We start from the raw sequence: 10,086 nt of genomic DNA on the forward strand, positions 1-10,086 counted from the left end.
TGATACTAGAGAATTTATTTTAAAAAAATAAATATGATCATAAAAGAAGTATACTTGGATTTTGGAGCAAAGGGAGAATATGATGAACCAAATCAATCAACACAAACAAACGATGCAGTTATTTCTCGTAACCTTAACAATCTTCGAGTAGCTAGGACCTTAACGTTCTACTCTTAGCTGCATCTTGAATAAACATAAGATTTGGTTTTGAGAACAAAGATGCATACGAAGGATTTCGATGGAATTAGGATTCTTATCAATAATCTCCTTAATTTGAAGACTTTCACTTTCAATATTTTTTCTCAACGCCCTTTCCTAGTAAAGCTTTCAATGTATGCAATAAAGAGTAGTCATATTTTTTAATAATAAAACGCATAATCTTGAATTAATGTTTATAAAATAAAGAGAGGGCATATGTTCGCATCAATATATCCTCAAACATATTGGTTGCAAAACATAACATATAAGTGGCTAGGAAAACACTTAATGTTGTGGTAGTTAGAAACTTTAGTGGTGGCTTGAACGAGTTAAATCTATTGAGGTATTGTTACATCTAACTTGTTCAAATGACTATGAAAATTCCTAACCATAACAACCTTAAGTGTCTTCTCAAACACTTATTTGTTATGTTTTGCATCCAATGTATACATTGATCAATACCAATATATCACAAAGCTCTTTACAAAATAGCAAATAAAAATTATGAGATTTACTACTAATGTAAATATAAAAATTCATAACAGTAATGCGACTAATCTTTATTCCATATTTTATAAGTATCTTACTTCGAAAGTGTTTGGCAGAAAAAATATCGAGGGAGAGAGAGAGAGTTACCAAGTTTGGGAAATTATCGAGAAGTTGTCTAATTCTCATACTCTCCTTTGGATGCATGTAAAGGCTTTCCTACCAAACATGCAAAATGCTTTTGTCAAAACTTCATCAACAACAGAAAAAATCTTCCACCCGCGACTTATGAAACTTTTACTAACCTGAGGAAAAAAAAGAAAAGAATGATAAGTAAAAAAAATAGAATATTGTTAGCTAGCTACAAAGAAAAAATATCTTGTGGATAGTCTAGGAATCCTGATACCGTACCTTTTCATATACTTGTTTGAGTGTGATACTTAGAATTGAACAAGTAAATACATACATATATATGAGATAATTTATGGTTCTGCCACTGCATATCAGACTCTTGCCAACTTATTTGGCACCATTATTAATCTAATTTGCTTTTATTGACTACCATGTTTGTGGTCAAATATTTGACTAATTTTGTTTAGGAATGAACCTATTAAATCTCTTACTTTGACGGGATATTTTAAGGAATGTAATATATTGACCAAGAGATTAGGGTATGCATTTTAACCGGAGTGAACATAAACCGATTCAAATCGAACTTTCATCAATGTTTTTCCTTCAACTGAACGGTTTGATTTAATTTTAAATCGAATAAAACTGATAAACCATTTTTATTTACGTATTTCTAGTTAAAATAGTATTATAAATCCAAACACGTTTGATTAATGTAAAATAAAATTTATTTAGTTTAATTTTTCCTAACTCTAAGAGCCCTAAATCTATAGGGAAAACATACAAAATCACATTGAATTACTTTTCCTTTTCTAATAGTCTTACTGTAATATTTAAGTAACTAGATATTAACCTCCGGTATACCGCAAGTAGGCTTATATTTTAGTTAAACTAAAATTTTTTATTGTAAAGATGATTTATAAATATATGATATTATTTTATTTGATTTTAAATGTATAGTAAACTGCGAGTTGTATATGTTTTGTTGATATTATTTATATTGTTTAGTGTTTAAGATTATATACTTGTATTTTAATTTTTAATTTTAGAGTTTCACCTGTAGTATACCATCTTCTATTATAATTAATATCGATCTAAACCAGTCAATTCTAGGATTTTCCAGCTTGTATTAAAAATTGAATCACATCATACACATAAAAAAATCTAATACGTTACTAATTATTGTAATATATAAGATTTTAAATTTTTAAAATAAGATGTATGAAATTGAATATAAATATTCAAATTATGACCCGTTACTCAGTAGAAAGTTTTCTTAAATCTATTTTTGACTCGTTATAATATATTTTCATGTATTGAATAGTTTATATTTATTTTTAAAAATTCAAATTATGGCATATGCAAAACAAACTCTAATTATTTTTTTATAACGATGATATTATTTTTTTGCAAAAATAGAATCATATGAACTATAATAATTAATAAAAAAATAATTTGATAATTTAGATATCAAATCTAATTTGTTGATTTTAATTGGTTAGTTTTTTGGAAATTAATAATGTATTTCGTTTTTCTAATTAAATTAAATTAATTAAAATTTAGATAATTTATGGTTCTACCACTGCATATCAGACTCCTGCCAACTTTATTTGGTACTATTATTAATCTAATATGCTTTCTATTGACTACCATGTTTGTGATCAAATATTTGACCAATTTTGCTTAAAATGAACCTATTAAATCTCTTACTTTGACGGGATATTTTAAGGAATGTAATATATTGACATTAGGGTATGCATTTTAACCGGAGTGAACATAAACCGATTCAAATCGAACCTTCATCAATGTTTTTCCCTCAACTGAACGGTTTGATTCAATTTTAAATCGATTAAAACTGATAAACCATTTGTATTTACGTATTTCTAGTTAAAATAGTATTATAAATCCAAACACGTTTGATTATGGTAAAATAAAATTTATTTAGTTCACTTTTTCCTAACTCTAAGTGTAACACCCCAAATCCAATCCCTTGAATCCACCCTATTTGTTTTGTTAAAACAAATGTCCATGGATCCCATTGAAGCCCAAGTGAAGCAAGTCACAAAATAATTAGGGTTTTGTTACATGTGTATGTATATATGCTTATATCGTCATCTTCCCGCATCCTTCTCACGTCATCATCTCCAGCAACTCGTTACTAACTTAAGAACATCAAATCAACTTGATCCCAAGCCACCATCACCATTGACGTTGAGATCGGAGTTGTTGGAGCGTGTGGTTTTGTTTTTAATCACCTACAAGTGTGGAGTGAAAGCGAATGTCACGGATCATCACCATTAAACAACGGCTTGATTGGGTAAGGAAAACCTAATCTATTTAGAAAGAATTGTCTCTCCTAGCCATTGAATTTGTGGCAGATATATCAAGTTAGCTTTTGGGTTTTTGTGTGAATATGTGAATGAAGGAAGCAGTTCAAATGGTAAAATTGGTGATCCGTTTCCCGTCACGTCTGAAGGAGTTTGGGCGATTTCTTAACGGTTCTGAATAGATCTCGTTCCCAAGTTTTCAGAACAGTTTTCCGATCCAAAATCAGAGGTAAGATCAATCGGGAAATCGCGTTTAAAGTTGGTCAATAGTCACAATTTTCAGAGCGCAGTTTTTTCTAAAGTATCTAAGAAACATTGTAGTTTCACGTAGAGGTTTTCAGGATCAATTTCCCGTTGAATCAGAGAGAATCAAGCGTGGCGTGAGGTGTCATTGCAATAATCATAATGTCAAGAATCCATAGCCGCTGAAAGAGATAGAATCGAGATTATATTCAAGAAGTTATGAGTGTTTCCTTCTGGGCAAGTAACTGCAGAATGTATCCACATCTGTGCTAAGTATAAATCCAGAACAGTGTGTAACTACTGGTTTTGCGATGTGTTTTCCCGATGGACCAAAAGGAATTAGATCACGATCAAGATGTCTATGGAAAGATCTTGCTTCAAGGAACTTAGAGTAGCTGACATCTTGTCCATCGGATTTAAGCTCCATCCGTATTTGACTTTGAAAGGTTGCCCAGAATCATCTCAAGTTGCAGAAACCTAGATATCAGTTCTGATGCAACGTGGGAGATTCATGTGAGATCTGATCGAGATGAAACTTCGTGGACTTATTCATGATACTACTGGCTACATATTAAACGGTGGGATCACGTTTCTAACGGTTAGTTCTCGACTTATGAGTATGTTACTGAGACAGTTTTGTATGAAGTAAACCATGACAAGTTTTTATTGTTTGAATGGGAAACGGGTTCGGTTGGAGCTGAAGCTTTGCAGAAGCCTTTAGGACTCATGGAGTAAGGTTTTTGTTGATGGAGAAGCAAGGTGGAGCGCAAGAGTATGCAGTTAAAGCTCTTATAGTAAGTTGGTCTAAAAGGAGAGAAAGGAGAATAGAGATGTTATTCATCTTCAACTAGGCTAGGGTGAGGGTGGTATTTGCGAAGCATAGTATCATTTTCTTTTGTTATGCATCTTCATGCATGATATGTAGGCTTAGATCTGATTGCATAGGATAAGATTATGTGATGATATGATTTGATGATTGTTGAGTATGATGTTTGATAATGTGAAATTATGTATGATATTATAAGTATATATATGTTAAGTATGATTATGGAAGTTGGGTGAGTTAATAACAAAACGGTGCGTTTTGCTCTGGAGGCGAAAATAAGTGCGATTTAGGGTTTTTTGCTTTTCACGCAAGTTCTGATGCCGCCAGTGGCCACGCCGCCGTTGGTAGATGGGGTTTTGAGTCAGAGCAGGTCAGATACGAGGGAACTAACAGAGGTTGGTGAGATCTTTGTTAGCGAAGAGGTTTTTCAAGGTGATGCTACGAAAGTAAGTGAGGTTAGTATAGATGGTATGATTGGTGTGGAAAGTTGTGAGGAACAAGATCGGGGCCAGGATTCACAGAGTTTGTGTGAGATGGATCCAAAGGAAATGCTGCCAAAGATTGGTTCGGTGGAAGTCGTGAGCCAAAAGGAGGAAAAATCAAAGTTCCACAGTTCATGGGTATCCATGGTCAAAAACGAAAAGGAATTGGAGAAGGTGGAGTTAGTGGTAGAAGAAGTTGATGGCATTCCAACAGCAAGGATACCGAACAATGTTTTTGAGGAAGCACATCCATTGTGGGAAAATTTTCTTGTTGGCAGATTCCTCGCAAAAGCTCCGTTTGTGGGAGGAATTCATGCGCTAGTCAACAAGATTTGGACTCTAGGAGATAGAGTAGTGAAGATTGATGTGTATGTGGTAGATAAAACAACAGTGAGATTTCGTATCAATGACGAACGTACAAGAAGTCGAGTCCTTAGAAGAGGAATGTGGAATCTATGTGGCGTCCCTGTGGTTTTAACTAAGTGGAGCGCCATAGTTGACACAGAACAAGAAGAAATCAAAACTATTCCTCTTTGGGTGATAGTAAAAAATGTGCCACCGAAATATTTCTCCTGGAAGGTCTTGAGTGCGATCACTAGTCCACTTGGAACACCAAATAAATTACATTCGGACACAGAGGCGTGTAAATCTTTTGACGAAGGAAAGGTATTTGTGGAAGTGGATTTGACAAAGGATCTACCAAAGAAATTTTCTTTCAAGTCAGAGAAAGGAGGGGACACGATAGTTGAATTTGTATATCCTTGGCTGCCACCGAGGTGTCATACATGTTCAAAATGGGGACATCAAACCATAGATTGTTTAGCAGGCAGGAGGATAAACCACGTGGGTGAGGTAGCGACTAAGGTGCATGAAAATAATGAGGAAGAAAGAAAAATACAAACAGAGGTTTTGGTGGGAACTGAGATCTGTGCAAATGTAGCGCCTGAAGAAACTGCAGTCACTAGAAAAACAGAGGATAAGGGATGAGAAAAAATAATTGTAACCGAAATGGGTATGGAAAAGTCGGATCAGGAATGGAGTACCCCAACAAAAGTAACTCGAAGCCCTGCAAAAATAGAGCTACGTTATGGTGAGGTATCAATCATGTCGAATTCTTTTTCATGTCTTAGTGATAAAGGAGAGAGAGGGGAAGCTATGGAATCAAATGAGGTTGATATGAGGGATTTAGAAGAAACTGCAGAAGCTGGAGGAAATAAGTTGATAGAAGTTCCAAAAAATAATGTGGCTGAAGTTGTAAGCACAAGTTCATCTCAAGAAGTGAGTTTGGTTTTGAGTCAATCGCTTCCCCGCGTCTCAAAAGATGAAAAAAAGTTTCTTTCTACAAGCAACTCGCATAGTACTAGGCTACCAATTCCTAGTACTTTGAAGACACGTAAAAATCCAAAGAATTTTTGATGTCGGGATTCTTCTGGAATATTCGCGGCTTCAATAAACAAGGAAAACATGGAGTTGTTAGGGACTGGATAAACAAAGGAAATTATGATTTTGGTTGTTTGATTGAAACAAAAATCAAAGAAAGTAAAGCAGAGAGGATAGTAAATTCAGTATTTCATGGCTGGTCTTTTCTATCTAATTATGAAGAACACAGATTGGGACGGCTTTGGCTGGTTTGGCGAAGTAATGTACGGGTTACTCCGATTTATAAAACTTCACAGCTCATCACCTGCTCTATACACATTGAAGGACGTCCGGATGAATTTTTTGTCACTTTCATTTATGCCTCCAATTTTGTGACAGACAGGAAAGTTTTGTGGAGTGATATTACACATCATCATAAATCACCCCTGTTTCGAGATAAAGCTTGGCTCCTCTGTGGAGATTTCAACGAAATTTTAGAGGGTGATGACCACTCTCTTCATGATTCTTCACCAGTATCTCCGGTTGGTATGAGGGATTTTCAGGATGTAGTCCGCACATGTGAATTTACAGACATGAGCTATCAGGGACAATGATTTACATGGTGTAATAAGAGAAAAGAGGGAGTTATCTGTAAAAAACTAGATCGAGTGCTAGTGAACAAGCAATGGATACATCTGCATAGTCAGTCATATTCTGTATTTGAGCCAGGGGGTTGCTCTTACCATTTGAGATGTAGATTCTATATCAAAGATGAGGCGCATAGGGTGAAGAGGCCTTTCAAGTTTGTAAACTCTATCACACAGCACCCAGATTACCATCAGGAGCTAGTGGAGAGGTGGGAAGCATATCCACCACTTTTTCACTCGACATCGGCTATGTTTAAGCTCTCAAAAAAGCTTAAGGGACTGAAACCACATTTCCTGAAAATGGGAAAACAAATGGTAGGAGCAATATCTCTTCGCACAAAAGAAGCGTACACTTCTTTATGCGAGTTGCAGGCGAAAACTATGGCAGACCCTTCCTCTCAAGCAGTTCAAAATGAAGCCGATGCCTATGAAAAGTGGATGAGATTATCAGATATTGAAGAGAAGTACCTTCGGCAAAAGGGAAAGCTCCATTGGTTAAAGGTAGGTGACCAAAACAACAAAGCTTTTTATACGGCTGCAAAATTAAGGGAAATCAGAAACAACATAAAAGAGATTCAATGTGAAGATGGACGCATTGTGGACAACCTGGATCAAATAAAAAGTGAAGCAGAAAGATATTTTAAAGAGTTTCTTTCTTTTCAGCCTACAGACTATGTGGAATGGTCACGAGAGGATCTAGAAAACACTTTAACATTCAAATGCGACGAGAGTGATCAGAGTATGCTCACTGCTGAAGTATCAAACGATGAGGTCAAGAACGTGCTCTTTGCAATGCCGACAAACAAATTCCCTGGTCCGGATCGTTACAGCTGTGAATTTTTCAAGGATTCATGGTCGATAATAGGTGCTGATTTTGTCGTCGCGATCCAATCTTTTTTCACGACGGGTTTCTTACCTAAAGGAGTCAACTCTACAATCTTAGCTCTAATCCCCAAAAAGAAAGAAGCAAAGGTAATGAAAGACTACAGACCAATCTCTTGCTTGGAATGTTCTTTATAAGGTCATTTCAAAGATCCTTGCCAACCGACTCAAGATTATTCTCCCAAAATTCACCTCGCCAAACCAATCAGCCTTCGTTAAAGATAGACTGCTAATGGAGAATCTGCTGCTTGCAACAGAGATTATTAAAGACTACCACAAGGATACAGTCTCCCCTCGATGTGCAATGAAGATCGACATATCGAAAGCTTTTGATTCGGTGCAATGGGGTTTCTTGCTAAACACTCTTCGTGCACTGAACCTCCCGGAGAAATTCATTCTGTGGATACAGACCTACATCTCATCAGCCTCTTTCTCAGTGCAGGTTAATGGTGAACTTGCAGGTTATTTTGGCAGCAAACGAGGTCTCCGCCAAGGCTGTTCGCTCAGTCCTTACCTCTTCGTCATTTGCATGAATGTTCTTTCTCACAAGATAGACAAGGCAGCAAGTGACAATCGCATTGATTTCCACCCAAACTGTAAACAACTGAAACTCACTCACCTATGTTTTGCTGATGATCTGATGGTCTTTGTCAAAGGAAACATAAAAGGTGCTCTTGAAGTCTTTGATGAATTTGCTACACACACGGGGTTAAAAATCAGTCTTGAAAAATCAACTCTATATATGGCAGGAGTGCCTGCGGGAACAACAGAGGAGATACTACAGCAATTCCCATTTGAATACGGTCACTTACCAGTTAGATACTTGGGGTTACCTTTGTTAACAAGACGAATGACATCTGAGGACTACTCCCCGCTTCTAGAGAGGATACGCTCACAGATTTCTTCGTGGACAGCTAGAACACTCTCTTTTGCAGGGAGACTTCAACTAATCAGTTCCGTGGTGTTTAGCCTCACAAATTTTTGGATCGCAGCTTTCAGGCTACCTAAGGCATGTATCCGAGAAATTGATAAACTTTGCAATGCTTTTTAGTGGTCGGGGCCCTCCTTGAATACAAAGAAAGCTAAGGTTGCTTGGTCAGATGTCTGCTCACCAAAACATGAGGGTGGTTTGGGTCTGCGTTCGATAGACGAGGCAACCAAAGTGTGTATTCTGAAATTAATATGGAGAATCATGTCAGCTCATGGCTCTCTATTGGTAGATTGGGTCAACAAATACCTAATTCGCAGTGGCTCCTTATGGACAGAGAAAACAACTTCGACATATGGATCATGGATTTGGAAGAAGCTGTTGAAATACAGAGACAAAGCAAAAACTTTCCATCGGGTTAAGGTGAAAAATGGGGACTCTACTTCTTTTTGGTTTGATTATTGGAGTCCGTTGGGACACCTTCATGATACTATAGGAGATAGAGGGTACATTGAGTTGGGAATACCAAAACACACTACTTTGGGTGAGGTAATGGATATGACAAGAAGGAGGACGCATAGACAGCCGTTACTAAACCGGGTGGAAGAGGAAATAGAGAAACATAAGCAAAACCGGATTCATGGTGAATATGATGTTGCGTTATGGAAGGGGAAGAACAACTGCTACCAAAAGAAGTTCATGACGAAAGAAACTTGGTCCCAAATCCGAGTTGCAAAGCCTTTGTTCGTAGGTCACAAAAAAATATGGTTTCCGAATGCTACACCAAAGTATGCTTTCGTAACGTGGTTGGTGGTAAAGAACAGAGTTGCTACGGGGGAGAGAATGGAAAAGTGGAACCAAAATGTTAACACACGTTGTGTTCTCTGCAGCCACCCAATGGAGACTAGGGACCATTTGTTTTTCTTATGCCCTTACTCACAACAGGTTTGGAGAACACTAGTTCAAGGGATCATGCTTCACAGGTTTACTACAAAGTGGGAAGACGTGATGAAAATTCTTGCAAGCAGAGACTTAGACAAAGGAAAGCGATTCTTGCTAGAATATACTTTTCAGAATGCCATACACGTCATCTGGGGGGAGCGGAATAAGAGACGACACGGAGAACAACAGTTTACACCGGAAAAGCTAGTCAAGTTAATAGACAAGAATGTACGTAATCGGGTGAGTACTATCACAAGGGGAGGAAACTCATCGCTCGCGGGATGCATCGAAACTTGGTTTGCGACAAGGCAATACTAAGGATATATTTAAACCAAAAGTTAAGAAAAGTTTGCATTAATCATGTATAAACGTTTATTTTTTCTTTGAATATAATTTAATATTAAATTCAAAAAAAAAAGTATGATTATGAGTATGTATGTATGATGTATGTATGACTGGGGAGAATCGAGCTATGGGCTGTGGTCTCCCTAGTGATGTGGACAGTGATGGACCGACGGGTTAACAGTTGGTCAAGAACGGCTGACGAGCCCGGGATGCATGAGAGTGTCTGAGCCACGAGGGTCAGCCTCCACTCATGAGGTTCTGGTTATCACGAGGATGACTGGACCTAACGATG

At 37.0% G+C, this 10,086-nt stretch overlaps 1 pseudogene across 1 annotated transcript; it reads left to right on the top strand.

Moving 5' to 3' along the window:
• Positions 1–4,757: 4,757 nt before the first annotated feature.
• AT3G44605 lies at positions 4,758–9,767 on the top strand (annotated as a pseudogene; the record flags this gene model as incomplete). The annotated part of the gene is made up of 1 exon: positions 4,758–9,767.
• Positions 9,768–10,086: the final 319 nt, after the last annotated feature.

The sequence above is a fragment of the Arabidopsis thaliana genome, chromosome 3, assembly GCF_000001735.4.
Source record: "Arabidopsis thaliana chromosome 3, partial sequence".
Lineage (NCBI taxonomy): Eukaryota > Viridiplantae > Streptophyta > Magnoliopsida > Brassicales > Brassicaceae > Arabidopsis > Arabidopsis thaliana.